At 37.4% G+C, this 20,449-nt stretch overlaps 1 protein-coding gene across 1 annotated transcript in view; it reads right to left on the bottom strand.

Moving 5' to 3' along the window:
- The window catches only part of ADGRL2 (adhesion G protein-coupled receptor L2), a 393,866-nt gene extending 379,379 nt beyond the window's left edge, over positions 1-14,487 (bottom strand). The window contains exon 1 of the mRNA XM_069789051.1: positions 14,113-14,487. The gene's annotated coding sequence lies outside the window, so the exon portion shown is untranslated. The remainder of the gene's footprint in view (positions 1-14,112) is intronic.
- Between the last annotated feature and the right edge of the window lie 5,962 nt (positions 14,488-20,449).

Below are 20,449 nucleotides of genomic sequence, written 5' to 3'. Positions count from 1 at the left end.
TTGACCACAGCCTAACAAACCAATGGGGTTTGATGGTACAAGATGGTACAGAGTCTTTGGACAGAACCGCATACAAGCATTTAATTTCAAAATCAGCTTGAAAAACATCTGTTATTTCATGAGAATCTTAAATGTACAGTTTTGTCCAATAGGCCACTAAAGCCTGTATTTAACCTCTAACAGATGAATTGTTCCTACCCTCACATCTCAAGTAAATGTTTTAGCCTTGGGATTTCAGGGCCTATAAGCCCAACTATGAAAAGTCCTCAGGCCCAAATAAAGTATTTGGTGTCACACATAGGTCTGCTTCCCCACATAATAGCTAGCGTGTGTGGAACCATGTCCTGAGCCGGACACAACAGCTAAGAACAATAAACCTAATGGCAGCCTGTAAGGGGCACTAATTTTAAGGCATATTACTATGTACTACACAAGGATCTTGCACATGTCATCTTCTCTTTTCCGTTGCAAATTTATCTCTTTTAATGTGAGAGAATGAAGCATGGAAAGAGATAAGGAAGGGAATATGACACTGGAAGCCTAACTGGTTTAGCTTAAAATGCAGCAGCACCTACTGCTTTGTTGAAGGAATGTAACCTGCTGGTGACAGCAATCATGACTTGACAGAGGATCAATCACAAGAGTTGCAAGTGCTTTGCCCTTTTTCTGATATGTGACAGTTTTGGAAAACAGCATCCTAGATAATCCCTTGTGGGACAACTTTTTGGATTATCTCTAGTGACCCTAGTTTTCCTACACAAACATGAATGTGCTTCATATTATTAGCCCCAGTTAGGATAATAGCCTTGGTAACAACGAGATGCAGAGTAACTAAGGAGCTTTACTGTGTTTGGCAGTTACAAAAGGCACCTTGAACAAACAGAATAAAACAACAACAAAAAAATGCTTAACGCTACCTGCAGCTGCACTATGCAACTCTGGTGGGAACAGTTTTACTGACTGTGAGGAGTTTGATTCACTCCTTGCATTTCTTCTGTACAGCACAACTTTAATGAAATAGCCAGTTTAGTTTCCTTCCAAAATTCACACTTACATTAGTTTAAAATTGGAATATCACAGCAATGAGCCAGACCCCTTTTTTTTTGGCCTGTGTTCATCCTGTAACTACATAAGTGGCTCCTGCATTAGCAAAATCTTCCGTGCCCAATGACTAGAAGAAGATTTGAAAGATTAGGACACACAAAGTTTTGAAAGGATTTGCCAAGTTTGACATTTGCACCTGTGTAACTAGCAAAGGACAAAGTTTAGCCCTTAATATTATTTTATCCTGGCAGCATTTTAATATATCCTGGTTTGATTTTGCATCAACTTCTAACTCCTTAACAGTTTTAAATATGGTTGTGACTTACCGCTGGGGTCACTGAACAATGTTAGCTAAACATCCAGAGTGTGATATTTGATTACAGTTAAGCTTTTCCAAAAGCCAAGAGGAATCCACGAGGAAAATACTAGAGATGGAATTTTTAAAGAGTCTATATGGCTACAAATTCATATAGCGTATTAACATATATTTTAAGGATATTGATTCCAAAGAAGAAATGCACCCACAAAGAAAGACCCAAGATAAAGGCTAATGTGTAAATTGCTTTAAAAACTGTAGTTACTGTAATTACATGGAGCATTTTACAAGCAACTAGGGACTGCTTTGGATAGATGGCTGAAATTTAATCAGTATCTGGCACAGATTGCCTTTCTTCCACACCTCACATTTCTGAAGTACTATTCTAGGGAAACCTGCTGGAATTGTGAGCCTTTATTATCACATTTGATCTCTCTACGCAGTTTCCGAAAGAGTGACTTTCCCAGATCTCACAGAAGATATGGGTCTGGAACCTTTTTCTCAGGAGTATATGTCTTTCTTTTCATTTTTGGGCATACTTCATTCAACTATCCAGGCTCAGGTTTGTAATCACATGAAACATTTTGTATGAAATGCAGAAAATGTTGATTTGTTAATGCCACAACTCGAGACTACAAGATAAAGGAAGCATGCACAGCCCTTTGTACTCAGAGGACATAAACACTTGTGCTAAACCTTTTATAAAATACAACTTACTTCTTGTACAGGCTTTATTTTGTTATTTGTATTAGCTGTCAAGAAACTGTCAGTTAAGAAAAGGGAGCCCCAAATGATCTATGCCTTTTAAAGCAAGAAGGAAACAGAAAATAATTAGATATGGTAAATGTGAAAATTGATCTGTCTGAAGAGTGTGCAGTTTACAAGCAAGAAATCAATCAGTTTACACCAAACAGATTAAAATCATGTATCATTATTTTTAATGGTTCAAGATGTAAAGGTCTGAAAGTCTAAATAGAATTCTTGATGATTACTTTTATTAAAATCCTAAGTATTGGAAGATATACAATGGCTATCTAGATTGATTTCTATATTATCTGCTTTGTAGAAAAATAATATCCTTGACTTGCTGCTTGTTGCTAGAATCCTCATTACTATGCCTAATGTACTCTGTCCCTGGAGTAAATTAAAGCGTTTCCTTCTTTTGTACTGTAGTTTCCTTAAAGTTGGATTCTTAGAAATACTGGGACTATGCTGTGACATCTGAGTTCTGCAGATCAATTTATAGCAGTTAAAGATCATGAAGAATTGCCCATTAAAACAGTTACTATTTGACAAATAACAACATTTGTGTTTAGCCTGGATATTTATCAAGCAGACACAGCACTTATTCCTGATGCCTGAATGAAGGTCTGCATGAACAAACTTATTAATCAGTTAGTGCCTGGTTTTAAACCACCTGTCTTATTTAAAAAAAAAAACAACAAAAAACAACCCTCACTTTCACATGTATTAAAATTGCAGTCCTGATTTGATAGCACTGGGAAGTGCCTATGTCAAGGTGTCATAGCCATGGGCCATACCACTAAAACCCAGTAAAAGTTCTGATATAAAACCCCCAATTTTCTTTTTCTTTAGAAAAGCTTACATACTGTTTTAATTTAAGAATAGGGATCTGATAGGTTATACATATGCATATTGCATTTAGGCATACAAAAACTCAAGCAGTTCATGATTGCATTTCCTCAGATATAGCAATAGTGCTATGTTACTGAAGTCAATGGGAACATTGCTACTGACCTCATTAGCTTTTCAGAGGTTGGAAACTCTGATTCACAGCACACTTCAATATTTAAAAAGTTCTAAACTAAAAATGATCTTTGTACTATTTCTTAACTATTTGTGAGCGAAAAACATTTTTTTAAGCAAATATTTTGACAAAATGAAAATGTTTCATTTTAATTTTGTGTTGTATAAGATTGTGTTATCGAAGACATGTAAACGAAAATAATTTCTAGATAAAGGTTTGTTCTGAAAACACCAATGTGTTACCAGTTTCCCTCCTGGTTTTGTTTCCAAAGAAAACACCAGTTAAACTGACACCATTTTGTGGGATTTATCAGCACTGCCGGAACTGCATTCTATAAAAGAAGATGGTTTCATCAAAGCTGTTCCAAGCAGCTTAGTTATTGAATCCACAGGGAAAAAAGCAAGCTTTACGTAGGTCCCAGTTACAAAGAGTCTACTGTTTGCTAGTAAGGGATCAGCATAACTAAAATAAAGAGGTATGGATAGGACAAAAGTTTCTAAGGAAAGCTTTGTGGTTCATCATCCTACTTAATTTCTCTGAGGATTATGTAAGAGTTGTTAAATGTTGTGGATTTCTGTTCAAATTAAACACAGTATATGACTAATTTCTGTTTACTGTTCAAACTACTAGAGGTATAGCACGTATTTTAACAGCAAATTATGAATTTGACCCCTACATTTTATTGTACATATTCTGCATGCAGTGTCAACTCTGGTTCTTAAGGACAAGTTCAAAATCCAAGGAACTTATTTCAAAAGGGAATGAATAATAGCAGTACCATTTTCTTCCATGCATAATTATATTCTGTGTTTATAGAGCATTTAGTTTTCAAAGCTATATACAAATATTAACCAAACAGTCATCACAACATCCTTGTGTGCCAGGTTTTACACATAAAGAAATGAGAAAAAAAAAAAAAAGAGATATAAAATACAGTGCCTAGCACTTCAATCCTATAACTGGGGTTTCAAGCTCCTAAAGTAATGCAAATAACAATAATGGTATGGGAGAAACCTTTCAAGTTTGAGTGTCTAACTGGCTTGATTTTCATAGGTTTAGACTTCTGAGCGCTCACAACTGCCTTTGAAGTCGATTGAAAATGTGAGTGTCAGCACACATTAAAATCAGACCACTAATTTAGATGCTTAAATATGGAATTTAAATTCACAACTTAAAGTTTTCAAAAATTCACCTAGGTGACTTTTCCAAAGGTGCCTTGCAAACCAGTGTCGGAACTAGGAGATTCTTAATTTCCAACACCTTGTCTTCACAGAGATTCCAGCCCAGATGGTATGGGCTAAACAAATCACTTACAGAATGATAGATCTACACAGCTGAAGAAAATTGGTGTGGGCAGGGACTACTACCCACTATCATAGTCCAAAGATTTGTATGAGATACTGCAAGAACAAGAGAAAAGTCCCTTCGTCCCAGAGCAGCCTAATTGCAAAAATAGCTGATACAATGCTGCTTCAGGGAGAGGACTCTAAAGAAGTCTGGTCATTTTGCATAAACTCGTCCTCCCACCCACTTGCATGTTAACCTGCTACCATGTTACAGAGAAAGCCCTCACAAAACTGACTGGAATAGCTGTGTTATCGTCTACAAAACTCCTATGGTTTAGCTTGCTTTACACTTCTGAGAAGTTATGCACCAGATTGTCCTGTCCAGTGGCCTAAGGTCACTTCCTCAGCTTCAGTGGAGCAAGCAGAATTTTTCTTTCTATGTACGTAGGACCCAATTCTAGTCGTTACTGTAAGGATATTATTGAGAGAAGAGAGACTATGAAGAGCATCTTCCTCATCATCTGACAGTCACAGGAGATGGCCACAGTACAGAACGGGTGTTGCTTGATCTGCATGGCTTCCTAGCTTTGATGAGGTGGCCAAAGCTCCCTTTTACGTTATGTCTGTAGCAAGACCCAAGGCATAATGACTTGGACACACTATAACTCCCTAAAATTGAAATAAAGGTTAGAGCTGGTGAATTCTGTCTAGGGCCAACTCTCTGTGTAGATATGTCTCAGGATATGTCTAACTTAGAAAGTACTGCCGCTCAATAGGAGTCAGTTTGTAGTGTGAATCGTCAAACACTGAGAACCCAACATACGTGTCATGCATATTTCACAGTATTTTAATCTGGGCTAGTTCTAGCTTGGTCCTGTGGTCTGAATGCCTACAACTGGTCAAATCCTGTCAGAGGCACTCCTGAAACACATCCTCTAGCTTAGTGATATCCAGAAGGAACAAGGCTATTTTTGGATGTGGGCCAAAGCTCAGTGCTTTGGGAGGATAAGGAGATTTCCTTCAAGAGCGCACTCCTAATTTATGGGCATCCTCACGGAGGTACACCCTCCATGCACTCCCATGTAGTAGCTCTGTAGCTTGGTTCTTCCAAGGCCAGCATACATCAGGAGTTTGCCTGCAGCAGAACTCTGTAAGGTGAGCACTAGTCAAACGACTCAGGCCTACAAACCTATGAAACAGAGGAGAGGTAGAAGCTGGGACTTACAATAAGCTAAGCCCCGTTATTACAAAAAGTTGTTTGATCCTTTGAATGATCAGGAACAGATACTACAATCTCGCTTGCTAAAGCCCCATCTGAAAGTCCTGCTCATACCCAACTGACCTTGAAAGAATGAAATAATGGACTAATGCTGTAGCTGTACGAAAACTGCATAAAATTCAAAGAATGTCATAAATACGGAAAGTTTACCATGGTTCAGTGTATTTTTTTTCCATTACATTTTGGGAGAGAATGAGGCATATGAACATCAGAAAAGACTCAGGTTTAATTGTGATGCTTGCAGCTTTAATTATGAGCAACCCCAAGACTCTATGTTTACAGAAGAGATTACCTACATGTTATTTGAAAACCATTGGGTGTGAGTTTATAGTGGTAACAGGCAAGTCTAATTTTCTTTCATATTTAGGATTTAATAGGTACAGAGTGCTGCCCAAGGGAAAAAAAAAATGAACAAGTAGTAACTTGATATTTATTCTACATAGCCGTGAAGAAAGCTTAAAGAAATACACAAAGTCTGAAACATTGACATGTATAACTATTTTAATTGTAGTGTTGCTTTTCTAATAGACTTTTCAACTATGGTACAGGTTGAAATAGTTGCAACACTTTCCAGCCAAAAAAAGCCACCCCAAAACCAACCCCCAAACTCCCAAACCCACCACAAAAAAATCTGTTTGGAAAAGCTTATAGTAGAATCATAAAAACTTCACCAAGTTAGTACAGTCTGAAGTTAAGAATAGGGTATTATCATTTTGTATAAATAATGCTGTCTTTCCTAAGCCAGTTCATTTTGTAAATATGGACTCCTTCCACTTCTGATATTTCTCATCTATCCTGGAAAATATTACTGAAGAAACCTCAGGTGTTTTCAAGTGCAGAGATCCACAGCCCTGCCATTTTGACTGCAGTAAGTGACCAGGAATATGGTGTAATGAACAGGGCAGTGGCGGAAATCCTAAAATCTCCTAAGCCCTCCTGGTAAATCCATGTCTGTAGAAACAACAACATTCCTACAATATAAGCACTGTTACTATTTTTCCTTTTTTTGCAGATGGAAGTGGAGGCACAGTCAGTGTAGGTGGTTTACCCAAGAACATGTGGAAAGTTTGTGGCAGAACCAATATGTGGAGTGCAAGTTTATCCTTGCTCTTAGTTTATGCTCACTTACATCTGGATCTCCTCCTGACACTAGACCTTGAAAGGCTGACTCGTTATAGGTTCTTTAATATGCTTAAGCTAAAACCTATATGAAACATACGGGCCATTATTTTAAATTAACTTATCTATTTTTACAGTGCATAATTTTCATTTCATCGATATTTATATTCATAGCAAATGTATTTGGTGCCTCAGTTCCTTTTTTAAACACAAGAATTGTCATTTGAGTTGCATTTTAAGCCAAATTAAATTATAAAAATACTCAGTTGCGTAACTATCAACACCACAGTATTTCTTCTTATTACGGAGACAAACAAGGAGTACATTGGAAAAAAAAATTGTGAATCTCATTTCTGATCCTAATGAAGCAAGTAACCCATTATACCAAGGTTAATTTGTTGACTCATGATTTCCACTTATCCAATGATATACTGAATCATATGAACAAACCTCTACATCTAATCAGGTTTTTTTATTGAATCCTGACCTTTTATACACCTTCTTCTTGATTATGAATGACAGTGACCTTTATCTAATTTAAAACACACATACTGATGCAAAAATATGCAAAGTACACATGTAAATTCTGAATTAAGATGAAGATGTGCATAATCTTCCGGGGAGAAATTGCTTTAGAGAGAGATGTTTATATTAGGGCCAATTGAAGGTATGTGGGGAGAAAAAGTGAATTAGCCAAAACTCCGATGGGTTTGGAGGAACAGCTGTGGAGATACTGAAGTCTGTTTAGATTTTCTCAGCTTCTATTTAGAATCCTGAAATGTCAATATAAATATCAATTTTTATTATGCTATTCAGAATTTTACGGCATTCATGGAATGATCAAAATGCAATAAAGTCAGACAAAATACCTCTTCACCTGAGATTTGGCAAACTGTACCTCAGTATTCCATTTATGTTTCACTCAAAATACATAACATTCATTTTCTACAACACAAAAGCTGGGTCAAATTCACAACATTGTAAAAGCTGGCTGGTTCACTTTACCATTTATCTCATTAAAGAAGAATAGTATAAGCATCATCTGGAGATGGTCTTTTTAGTTCACGATATAACTAGGAACTGCTGTAAATACTGAAAAATAAATAAACAAATACAAGAGGAGTGACTTCCGGGGAAAAAGAACTCCCTAACTTTCCTTTTGCTTTTTACTGTTCATCACTAATGGGTCTGCATTGAAATTACTAAAGATGAACCCAGCCATGGGCACAGTCTGAACTGCTGTGTAATCCTATAATCCACCCTCTCTTTTCACAAGTCATTCCTTCCTCTGAATTGCTGTGAACCTAAGTGGTAGATCAGCCGCTTTGCTCTAGCCTCTCTCTTAAAAAAAATATTTAAATATATATGTGTACATATATACAGAAAACTTGCAAAACTCGGTGTAACGACCGTCAAAGCAAAAATCTAACAAACGCATTCCTCTGAGAGACTCCAACCAAACAGTACCTGGCATTAGCATGTACTTTCATGATTAACAACAGGGGGTTGTCAGACTGCTATTTCTGAAATAAACAGATTTATCCTGACAGATAATCAGCAGTTTGCACTACCTAATACATGTTATCATCCACCACTGACATCATTACATTAAAAGCACACTTAGTATAATCTTTTGTAGGAAATTAAACAGGTTTTATGATACACTTTTGGTGGATTTTTTGGGGGGATAGAAGGAAGCTGGGGGAGAGACTGGAACATTAGAGAAAAGATATATGCCAAACAAGACGAGGAAGATCCCCAGAAATGCCATGCTGTATTTAGTTTTTGACAATCTATTAATGTAATTCCTAAATAAATTAAACCCAAATGTTCTGGCTGTAAACCATGTCTTGTACTTTTAAGCAGCCTTTTATAATGTCCTTGGCTGTCCCTCATATTACCTCAATACTCTTCTGTGTCTGTCTGTCTCTCTGTCCTGCATACTCCACATAAAGACTGGCCACATAACACACATTTGTGAAACACTTCTGATCTTGCCATTTATAGACATATTTTTGAGGCTGGTTGGTGGACTTTGGAAGACCAATGATTTCGAGCATTGCCTGCATAGTTTTCTGCCAAGCTCAACATTTATCTTCTTTAATTTTCAGACGTCTCTCTGTGGACCACCCTCCCTCCCCTGAAAAAGGAGACACCAGGTTACACATAACTCACTGGACAGGAAGTGCAGAAGCTACTGAAACTATGGAAAAGTTCAGTGCATACAGTTCCGTGACCTGCAAGAAATGTGGAACAAGGTCGCTTATACATGGGGTCTCCGTGGATCCCCTTTTCTGAGCTGCTTGCTCACGCAGCTGGCTCTTTCTGCAGTGATCAAGTTTGGACTCAACATGGACAATGAAGTTTTAGTACGAAAAACTGAATATGCCTCCCCTGTATCCTCCAAGTAAGCCATTCTTGCCTCAGCTGTAAAGATGATGGGAACTATATAGCCTCAGGTTTACCGGAGCAAATTCTGAAATGTCTTTCCTTTTTTAAATTTCAGGTTGTCAATTAACATTATACTATTACTGTTCTACGAACTTACCTAACGCAGCTAGTGCAAAGACTAGGTAACAGAAATTGCATATGGGAGTGGTTACTTGACTTTAACAAGTATTTCATCCTCTTCCTCAGAGTGCAGTTTTTAACTCATAGACTATTCTGCAGGGGCCACTTACATATCAAAGTCCTGGCTCCAGTGGCCTGTTGTGACTAGCTTTATTTCTCCAGAGACACAACCTGCATCCCTCTTCCAGTCCTTTGTCTCACATGGGATGCATTTTGTCTCTTCTGCCTTCCTTCTTTGTAACTTGGTAGGAAGAGAAGTAAGAAATAGTGGCTAGCTACTGAGGGACTTTTATCCATTCATGGTCATGCATTTTCACGTAACATTCCCCCTAAGTTTAAAAAATCCCCCACCCCACCCCCAACCAAACTGGCAGAATTAAAACAGTGGGAGGGATGAAGTCCCTTAAATGACAAATATAACCTTTAAATAAAGAAGCGGCAGCATCACACAGACTTTAAATAAATCTTAATTCCTATGTACTCTTTGTCTCTTACAAAACCTAACCTTTGAGAAATACGTATGTATTGGTTAAGCATCTCTTACTCTTATTTTTCCCTTTGTTCCTCTCCCTAACATTTTAGTTGCAGTTGTTAAAACTAATACAGAATTTTGCCACAGATCTTTTGCCTCAGGTACACTGGACAAAATCACGACATCTGATACTCTGATGTGGAATGGAGAAATAAATGTTAATCTAACCAAGTGATTTCAGTGGTTTATTTTATTTTTATTTCTAAAAGTGTTGAATTTCTACTGACCCACATTCTGCATATTTCTTGTGCTCAGTGATGTTTGAGGTTGCTTAGATTTTCGTTTGCATTAGATATTTTGTGTCCAAAGGTCAAATGAGCATTGCTTTTGAGTCAGATGCCTACTGGCTGCATTTCTAATAGTTAATCTTCTCATACTGAGAGAAATAAAAAAGTGGGAGACAGTTCAAGCTATCCCAAATAAACAGACAGAAGTAAAGCAACAATTACTTTTCCTGTGTGGACTGCTCTTGCTCATTTCTCCTCAAGAGATAACACTCTCTGACATAACGTCAGATAACTATGTTCAATGTTTCACAGACTTGCCATTTAAAGATTCATTTCCACTCCACTTATTTTCTTTTTATCTGCCCCTCTTTTGGTGCATTTCATCTGTGAAAATTTTCATGTAGACTCCCCAGAACAGGTATTGGGGAGAGAGGGAAGCAAAAGGCTCCAGCGTGACTTAAAACACCTCTAGAAATCATAAAGGGAGTACGACAGGACAGAAAAATGAAATGTTCTCATGAGAATAGTTGTTTGCATAAAATTCTCAACTGTTACTAAAGCTTCAGTGCAGTTCCTGGGGAAGATGGATATATAAAGCCTCAGGTTAATTTCAGTCATTACCAAGCATTTTACATCTGCTGAAGAATTCCAAACATATAAAAGGATGTCAATCTCAACCTTTAGACCAAAATAAATAAATAAATAAGAGGCAACTTCAAAGGCTGTCAGTAGGCAAGTTAGGGATCTGATTCAGCTTTTAACTCCTAGAGGTATAAGCATGCTTTATCTGCAAAAGAAATGCAAGGTCTGTACTCTGCAACATTACATTTTAATAATCTACTTTACAGTACAAGGCAATGATACGAAAAGGAGAATATGATATAATTGTGTACGTAATTTGATGAGAAGCCGTGGGGAATGTATTCTTTCTACGCAATTACAGAAAATACTAATGACAAATCATTGACTGAAGACTTTGTTGACAATTAGATTTCCCATTTATAGCTGTACATTTTCCCAAAGGCTCTACCGCTCTACTTTTTAGGATTCTCAAATTTTCTTCCTTCTCTAGAATTTATTTAAGGTATAGTTCAGCAAATGTACCTGCTTAGAGCTGAAAACAACTAAGGCCTTTAAGAAGTTGGATGGAACTTATTAGCAATCTCTATAGCATCCTTTTAAGATGATAATTTATCTTTTTAAGTGTCTTCTGTAAAACCAGCAGAAAAGAGCCTGATGGGACTAAGAGCCCTGCGTTATATACAGCTACAAGGTTTACTGCATCCTATAGATTCTGCTGCAAGGCACACTACAGCAGAGTATCAGGTAACTTATCCTGAAGAGATGTTTGACTGAGTTACTATAGCAATGGCAAGTTTGCAGAGGCAGAGGGAGAAACCACACCAATAGAAAAAAAGGAACTGGCTGGAGAAGGACACTGACAATCTTGTTTAGAAAACTGTATAGTATAAACTAGCCTGAAATGCAACACAAAGGTTCACTCCTTTGAGAGTTCACTGAAAATACATTCAGAGGCCTCAATAATATAAACACCTGATTTCTTCTCATTTATTTCAGTGTATCAAGGAATTAAACTGAGTTACGTCAAGTAAACCTGATGAACCTACAAGGAGAATTGAGTACATAATTTGGAAGTAACTGTATGAAATGCTGTTGATGACTCACTAAGGAACACTTTTGTCCCTGTAAGACATTGGTCATTGGGTAAAAAGGTGGAAAGGAAGCAGGAAATAACTGTCTGCTGCAACAATATTTTAATCCACTTACAAAAAATCTTCCTCGGAAAGGCCTTTTTCTCCATTTTTCATATCTCCAGTGGCGAGTCATCTAATCTCATCTCTGTATATTGCTAAACTCCACAGGGATCACCTTTACTTCCCAACTTTATCCTGGCCAGAGATTCAGTCAGACAAAAGACCTTAATGTCTTTCCTTAAGTTCAGCTCTCTTCTCTAAAATCCATTCCCGTTCTCTTTCACAAAATGAAAGAAGTCTTTTTTAGAAATGCCTTTTTTTTCCTTTCTTTTTTTTTCTTTTCTTTTTTTTCTTCAGGGGAAGCCAGGATGCCTGTATCAAATCTCTCTTTTCTATAAATCAAAATTGCTTTGTGTGGAGCAAGTTGCTGGGAAGAATATATTTCTTTTTCCCTGTCTATAAAGGATTCTAAAATTTTACTTTTAAAACTCATAGATCAAAAATGCATGCTTGTTCTCCCTACATAACATTGATTTACTCAAAAAACTCTGCACTTGAAAGAGTTAATAAAAATTCTAATTACAGGATAAGAAAGAAAGGTCAGACTCCACTTACATCATTGTGAAGGGCTTTTATTACACACTGCTATAAAACATATTTCTTTTTTCAGTTGCCATCCTCACAGGGTAACCTGCATACCAATAGGATCTCCAAAATGCCATGAATCAAAAGATATTTATCTGCTAAATTCTCTGTACAGTAACCCAACAAATGCCAGAGAAAGAAAGATTGCCCTCTGCACAGTAATACTTGTGTAGATGTCTTCTTTATGCTAACAATGACAAGGCTCTCTACGTTTGTACTGTACTCCAAAATCAGAACACATTTTTTTTCAAAAAGCAGTCTGTATATCAAAGAGAAAAGATGCACATTTTAGGCACTGAAATACTTAATATAGTGAGCAAGTACTCTTTCCTGAAGCACGCTAATCCAGAAAGTTAAAATGGAAAATGTATGCCTCAAGTGCTCTTGAAGAAATTAGATAGGATATGTTTGGGAATATCTATGCCTCTCTCTCTGTCCTGGCTGGTCAACTAAATTTTCATTTTAAACTCCGTCTAAAGCTTCACGGAACTGTTACTTGATTAACTTGGGTGTGTTAGACAGTAAGCCTATACAAAAGCAGGGTGGCTCCAGATCTAATCATTGTCATTTCTTAACTCCAGCTGTGCAAGACAACAAACAAGAACTTTACTGTGGGACAAGCGTAAGTCAGAACAATTCTAATTTTTTTCAATATATTACTCTTCAAATCCATTATTTGTGATTTAATACATCCAAAGTTGTTTTTATAGTTTTAATCATTTGCATCTCTAAATTCTGACAACAAATTCAAAGAAATACACATAAATAAATGCAAGATTTACTGTCTGCTTTCATAAAACCAGTGTGTGCTGTCTGATGCATTAGTTCAATATTTCATGTGATGTATGTTCAAAGTTAGAATGTAACTCATGAAGTAGCCCGGGACTCCCCTTTTCTTAGGGAGTTTTTTAAGAATCATATTCAAATAGTTGTTTCGGAGTTGCACTTTGTTTGCAGAGCAAGCACTTCCCGTCCAACCTTTCTAAACAATGGATATTAACTGAGAACTGTGAGGGTTCCATTTCACCACTTCTGCTGGCAATTCTATTAACTATATGTTTACCTTGTGGTCTAAATTTATGACAGGCCCATTTGCAGCGAGGCCTGGAGTTTCCTTGTTTACAACACTGCAAAGTAAAAGGTGACCCTTTTATTTTTGTTTAAAACCTTTTAACAGTTTGTTTTGCTCCAAAGATAGCACCTTAATAACATTTCAGGCCAGAAAGCTCTCTTGATACTGTTTTCCTTTGGGGGGTACAGAGCATGGCATTCACTTACATAGCCATTAGAACACATTTTTAAAAGAAAATACAAACTTGGCTGAAGATTCCATTTGTAGATTAGAAAGCTGCTGTGCTAAGATCCTACCTGCCATTATGAAAAGAAAAAGAAAACGGGGCGGGGGGGTGGGGGTGGTACATAGCTAGCTAAATAAACAGTAAAACAGCCGTTTAAACAGTTGCACCTATACACACAAGTAACAAAAGCATCAGGCACCTGGCGCAATTCTATTAGGACCTAATTCTGACAATATGCATCATTATAGTGGGATCTGATAATTAGCAAACACTGGAGGCATTACATGTCTTTAGAAGAATCAGACTTCCTACCTTAGTAAGACTGATAGAAGGTAAGTCCCCCTTTAAAGAAAGTTGTAAGTAAAACCAGGCAGCAGTTGCAGTAAATTGAGTCCTTTCAGTCACTGTATACATGCAGCAGTTCTGCAATAAGGGAAAAATATAATGGGAGGAGCAGCTGTGAACGAGTGACCTCCTGAAGCTGAGTTCTCTTTGTGAATCAAGCACTGGGAGCCAGTGCCTCTGATTTGCATGGATTATCTCCACTTGAACAGATACATTTAAATTAACTGGCACAGGGGTACAGGGATAAAAAAAAAGAAAAAAAAAGGGAGAGTAAGTGAGTGAGTGGAGGAGAGAGGAGCGGAGGAGAGCGAGGAAGGAGAGAGGAGATCGGGGCGCTTGGCTGGATACGCTGGCTCGGGCAGAGCTGTGTCTCAGAAGAGCTACAGCTCCCTCTTCATGTCACTGCTGTAAGATGAGGAAAGCTGTCATTGCGGTCGAGTTTGAAACAGATTCCCCCCCCCAGCTTCTGATGGTCCATTTGATCAAATTTCTATAAACACTTAATAACTCAGCCTGTCATGCAGCTAGGGTTTTATACTGCAAGCCTCAAATGATTATAAATCTGGTAAACCCCGCTAAATGATTTTAAACGTGGAAATATTTTGAACAGAGTAAGTAACTTGTACAAATGGAGATGGGATATTTCCAAGTGTGCCTTGACAGATTTATTATTCGTGAGTGTGCAGGTGTCCTTAAAATAGTTAAGGGAAGGCAGCATTCAAAGCAATTCTGTGCAGGAGGATCACTAACAGGATGATGGTGTGTGCTCCAGCCAGTATTTTCAATGTTATCTAAAATCTATCAAGACAAAAGAGAGACAAAAAATTTGCATTCAACCACTTCAGAATTTCTCCCTTATTACCATAAATACCACAAACATTACCTGTTGCACATTCCTGATTTGATTTAAATGCAGTACTTAAGCTGATTAGAGAAATATGAGAGTATGTTCAACCCTCTTGAACCTGCATCCAATCCAAGAGGAACCTGAACAAAACTTTCTTTTGTTTAGAGTACTTCAAATAAGTTGTTTTTACACCATGATATAGAATTTTGTGAACATCTACGTGTATTCATTCTACTCAGAAATTAGACCGAAAGTCATGAAAAGAAAGTAGAATGGCTGGTCACATGTCCTTTCATCACTGGCTGAAAACAGGAATGGATGCAATTAACATTCTTCAAGAATTATTATCTGGTGAGATTTGATGGGACAAAATGTCCTATATTAGCAGTTAAAACAGTTGAACTTTGTCTTGTAAGAGGCATGTCTTACTGTAAAATACCGCTTGTTCAGAGATCAATAGAACGAAACTCTCTACAAAGACAACTAGAGCTAAATTCTGTCTCCGGCTCATTTGCAGATCAAGCTGAGTCCAACACCGAGTCTGTTGTGTTCCTGTTCCTCACCCACATTTCTGGGCTAAAGCCCTAGGAGTTCTCTGTGTAGGATACCAACATTTACTTGTAACACATTCTCCAGAATGATGCCTCTATCTGAACAGAATATATGGTAAATACTATACTTAATCTAGTCATGAGAAATTGCTTCTTGGAAATAATCACATTTACAGTAAAATTTGCTGCAGATAAATGTTCACATAGATATTGGACAAAGTAGTGGAGAATATATTTGGATTTTATAATAAATACTATGTGACATAGTTATTATTGGTGTCTGCCTGAGCCCCATAAAGTTCTTCCTCTCAGAAATGCTCTTGGTTCACCAGAAAACGTTTGGGAGTTTGATTATTTTATTATGAGAAGGGGAGGATCCTTCAGCTAGACTCTGTATATCTGAATGTTTACCCAGATAATCTTTAACCTGACTGAAATCTCATCCTTCCCTGTGCACTCTCCAAAACTTCTCAACCCTGTTCGTTGGTCATATGTTACTTGTATGTTGGACCCCAAATTTTGTTTCTTATTTTGTCGCTCGTTCTTTTTCCAGTGGCCACTCACCAGGTAATAACAGATGAATTTGACTCCAGTAGGGCACTGAGAAGTCTAGTCTCAATATCAAACCTGTATGTGATAGCTGTGGAAAGCAGCCTCCTGGCTGATAGATGGCTTTGAAAAAGATGGACTGTGAACCAAATTTGCTCCTATTACTTTGCACCCTGCAATACACTCCTCAGTCCTGCAGTATGCCAAGCTGATAATGGCATAACTATTCAGTCCCACCAACCCCATATTTCACTGGCAGCAGGGAAGCCCAGAAAAAGAAAGAAATATCCAGCAACAAGAGGGATTTTCACCTTAAAGGTACAGGTAAGAGGAAATGACTATGTAAGGAATCGAAACAGCCGTGGAGGGTACAAGACAAACTGCAGGGACAATGTGAACTGGATGCAGCAGCTGCGGGATGTATCTTATTCTCTGGAAAGATATGTATGCCTGAAGTGTCATCTGCTAAAGTTCATGGAAAGAAGACCTTCCTAGAAATGTGCCTAGAGGCAATATTGAATGAAGATGTAGATTTAAGGAAATGGTGTAAGAAAAAGCAAACTGAATGGGCAACTGGGGATTTACGGACACTTGTTGAGCGAGAGGTCATATAAGAGATAGCTCAGAGGAGACTGGTGGGTCAGGAAAGCCTGCAACAAAAAGAACAAGTGGGACAGTCTGGGAAACAGAGGAAAGCTAAAGAATATGCTTGCCATCTGGGAAAGTGAAATAAGTACAACAGACAAAACCAAAACAGAAGGTAGAAAGGAAGTGGAGAAGGTAATTCCAGCAAAAACTGTAGGAGACTAGGATCCAAAGAGCAGTGAGAATGGTAGAGAAATTTGTGAGGAAGGAAGAACAAAAGGCAGGATCATCTGTGAATAGAAGGTAAAATGGACTAAGAGAAAAAATAGTGTCTACATGAACTGGGAGCCTATGTTAAAGAGAAAAACTAAGTTGTTGCTAGATCAATTCCACAGAACAGGATGTGAGGTCATCTCCCAAGAAGGAGGATGTGGGATGAGGGTGGAAAAGGAAAAAAGGATTCTGCTAGGAATAGAGAAGAATCTTTTTTTTCTAATTTAATTTTCTTCACAGTGGGAAAATGATGCTATGAAATTCCCACTGGAATAAATCAAAGATGATTACACTAAATAGTTTCATTTTAGGTAGGGGAAAATGCCCAAAAAGTGAAGACTCATGGGAATGATATCTAGCTGAATATCCATGGAAACAATTGGGACTGACATCCACATTGTTAAAAAAAGAACCTTAAGAAATACAAGGAAGCCTTGGTCGAGGTTCACATCATCTTCATGCCTTCTTACTGTACACAACAAGAAGAAAATCTGGTCAATGAAAATTGAGTTATGGTTGAGGAAATACCAGTGGATGATCAGGGAAGAGAAGGTAAAGTTATTGATTGGGACCGCAATATTGAAGTGTACAAACTACCCAGGAAAGATGTGAAGAAAGCATAAGTAACCTTACGTAAGTGCCTTCAAATAATCTGATAGATTAAAAAGAAATAAGAAAGGATGGCATGCATCAAACAGAATATGTTAGGCCAAATTAACTCATATGTTTACCAAGCAGTCAACAGCCAGTAAGAGATAAAACTATTACTGTCTTTGTTCTAATAAGCAATACAGATAATACAAGAAAACTGGTCCAAATCCTGATCATGAGTTAAGCTCATTTAAATGAAATGGAACAATCGGTAAAAATAAGGCTTTACAGCTGAAAGAGCAAATTTTGATAAAAGGTTTCGTTAGTGAAATTAGACTTATCTATTCAAGACCTTGAATGTGGAAGAACCATCGAACTACTTTAAATCAAAGGTGCTACACCTATGTGGAATATGTAGGTGATGGAAGGGACAGAATGAGTGGGAAAGTGGTCAAGCTATTCCATGCAAAGGAAGAACTTCAAGAAGATTATCAGAGATATGCAGGGCACAGGAGGAAACAAAAAAGACATATCAACAGAGAGAGATGTGTTTTAGAGGTCAAAATATACGGTAAAGCAAAAATTGTCAATAGTCAAAGTGAACTACAATTTGGAAGGGATATGGAAACAAACAGCAAAACAATCTTCATGCAGATAAAATGAGACCAAATAAAACATGGGACTTCAATACAAGGGGGACTTAATGGAAATAAAGGAAATCTATCTACAATTAAAAACTAAGTGACTACTTTATGTGTGTTTTCAGTAATATTGACCAGAGAGGAAACAAGATAAATAATGGGAAAGAAGTCATGATGATAGAAATTACCAAACTGGAAGCAAAACTAAAAGCACAATGCACTCAGGCCAGGGAGAGATATCAAATAAACTCCATTCCACAATTCTGACAAGAAAAGGAACATGAAATCCCAAACCTGGTAGGAAGCGGCTCAGACATGATACTGGCTGACTGGAGAATATCAAATGTATTATCCATTTCTAAAAGGGAGACCTATGCAGCTACAAACCCATTAGTTTGACCTCAGTTGCTTTAGAAGAAATTTTGAAGGAAAAAATAATTGAAGACAGGGACGTAAATGGAAAATGGGATAACATACAAAAAGGATTTACTAAAGATAGATCGTGCCAAGTGAATTTGTTATCTCTCTTTAATAAGATAACTGATTTTCTAGACAAAGGATTTGTGATACATCTTATCTATATCTGTGCTGCATATGATACAGCATCACATAGGAATCGGGGGATTAGGAGAAGAGTTGTGAAGTGGATAAGAGATTGTCTAATGGATAGATGGCAACAGGTGGTATTGAAAGTAGCAGCATCAAATGGCAGGAAGTTTACTAGCAGGGATCCTCAAAAATCAGTCTTGGGATCAATCTTTTTTTAAGGTCCAGGCATAAAGAGAAGAAGTATGAAATCTATAGTTTCCGTTAAGCTAGGAAAAGAAGTCATTACTAAAAAAGAGATCACTGTTTGGTTTGTTTTTTTAATTACATAAAATAAATGTACCTGAATATTTTATACACACACATAAAATATGGTATTATAATTTTCTATAATAAAAAAAAAGAAATATTCATGCCATCCACAGGCCTGAGAGTGTAGCCTTATTTGAAATTCTGTGCACAGTCTTTGTCACTTGGAGTCAAGAAAATATGCTAAAACTGGAATAACTGCAGAGAGGTGCAACTGCAACGGCTGGCACACCGGAGAGCCACCACTCAGGGAGGAGAGTGAAATGCTTTGCTGCTTTTGTCTGGTTAAGCAAAAAGCTGAAAGGGGATATGGCTGATGTCTATAAATGTATTTATTAGACACCAGGCTGGAAAACAGCCATATAAAGCTATAGGACAAGGCTGACAAATGGAAAAGCAGCTCATGCTTAGATAAGAAATGCAGAGATGATTCCAACCATCAGAAATGTGAATTTTCCAGACTCCCAATAGCTGTAGTAGGGGTATAAAAAAAAAAAAAAAATTAACTGCATTTCAGTGGAGGATGATTCTTTTATTAAAGAAGTCATCTCATCTCATCTTGTTGCCTATGTAATTAGACGACTAGACTAGAGAGATTCCTTGCCTTTTGTTCCCAGTTTCCGTTATATATTCCATTGAACTTAGTGACCTGTCATGTGTCTTCTCCCTCCCCCTTTTTTAGTGCCAATCAGTGTCTTTGCTGTTGCTGAAGAATCGAGCAGATTCAATGGTGTATCTGTCACGCTTCAGAATATGCTGTCCGTAGATGCACTATGCATTCTTCCTGCTTTTGCCCTTCATTTTGAAACATGTCTGATAAAGAAAGATTATGTCATAGATATAACAATTATTTTAGCATTTGGTACAGAATCCGTTAGGCCCTCCATCCAAGATAACTAAGAACATTGAAAGGAACGAGATAATCTAGCTGGAAAAGACAAGAATGCAGTTTACCAGGAAAATACTGGAGCGAAGGGAATGAGAAAAGCATATTATCTTTTAGCATGACTGAGATCACAGAGCAAGTCAGGCAGAGTCAGAGTGAAGGATGTAGGAAAGATTAGAGAAAATGGACAAAGAAATTCAAAAACATTTTTTAACTTTACAAGAGGCTTGATTTTGATTCACTTATAAAAGAGGGCCTTTTGATTTATTTAAATCCACGTGAACATCCTTGCTCTGCAATTGTACAACCTGTTAACAATTCTCTGTTGATTAGACAATGGAAGAGCAGAAAAAGACCAATCATGGTTTTAACGGCAGAAAAGCCAAATACATTCTAACAACTGGCTATCATGTTGATAGGACATTGCCACATTCTGGAAAGGAAAGTCCGGCAGATATAACTCAATACCTACAAAGCCAGATTAATATGCAAAAGCACAAATGTGATATTGCTGTTGGTGATGTTT

Source organism: Haliaeetus albicilla, chromosome 8 (assembly GCF_947461875.1).
Source record: "Haliaeetus albicilla chromosome 8, bHalAlb1.1, whole genome shotgun sequence".
Classification (NCBI taxonomy): Eukaryota; Metazoa; Chordata; class Aves; order Accipitriformes; family Accipitridae; genus Haliaeetus; species Haliaeetus albicilla.
The sequence above is the reverse complement of the archived record's forward strand: the minus strand, read 5'-3'. Positions and strand labels throughout refer to the sequence as shown.